Genomic DNA, 703 nt, shown 5'->3' with positions numbered 1-703 from the left:
TAGGATACGCTTCCCAAGGGCCTAGAACAAACATTGAGTCCTTCAATTACACTTATATGCATAGGATACGCTTCTCAAGAGCCTGAGTATACCATGTAAATTCAAGTTGGTTGGGACGCACCAGGAGAAAAGATCGAAGGTTAAATCACAAAAGCCAGGAAAGAAAGCCAGAGAGCAGGGCCCCGCTGGGCCTTGAACCCAGGATCTCCTGCTTACTAGGCAGGCCCTTTAACCAGCTAAGCCATAGAGCCAGGCATAGGAGGGCTCTTAGGAGGGCTGTTAGTTACATATTATTTCAGTATGATTTCACACACTTCAACTGTAATCAACTTAGTAACTAGTTTACCAGATGTTTCAAAAACAAAAGAATAGACATGTTTCAGTCAAAACCAAAGAACAATATCCTCTTGTAAGGATGAACAGAGGGACTGCATTAAAATGATTCTCTCTTTTTGGATCATGTTTCAAGGACACCACTAGACTCACTAGACTGTAAACTGGGGTGGTGGGGACACAGACCTTTGTTGGACCCAAAACATAAATGAATTGACTTTCTACTGATTATGGTTTCGTTTTCCACACCTGCTCTCTCCTCTATCAGTGTGAAAAGGAGAGTCACTGGTAAAGATTAGCATGTGTCTGCCACACGGGAGCAAACACTTGTGAGGATATGTCTGCACCTGTCATATGGCCCTCTAAGACG

At 43.4% G+C, this 703-nt stretch overlaps 1 non-coding gene across 1 annotated transcript; it reads right to left on the bottom strand.

Annotated features, from left to right (window-relative positions):
- Positions 1–177: 177 nt before the first annotated feature.
- TRNAT-AGU lies at positions 178–251 on the bottom strand. Its single transcript has one exon. It is a non-coding gene; the product is annotated as a tRNA-Thr (tRNA).
- Positions 252–703: the final 452 nt, after the last annotated feature.

Source organism: Suricata suricatta, unplaced genomic scaffold (genome assembly GCF_006229205.1).
Source record: "Suricata suricatta isolate VVHF042 unplaced genomic scaffold, meerkat_22Aug2017_6uvM2_HiC HiC_scaffold_35453, whole genome shotgun sequence".
Lineage (NCBI taxonomy): Eukaryota > Metazoa > Chordata > Mammalia > Carnivora > Herpestidae > Suricata > Suricata suricatta.
Note: the sequence above shows the minus strand (reverse complement) of the source record. Positions and strands in the feature narration are given on the sequence as shown.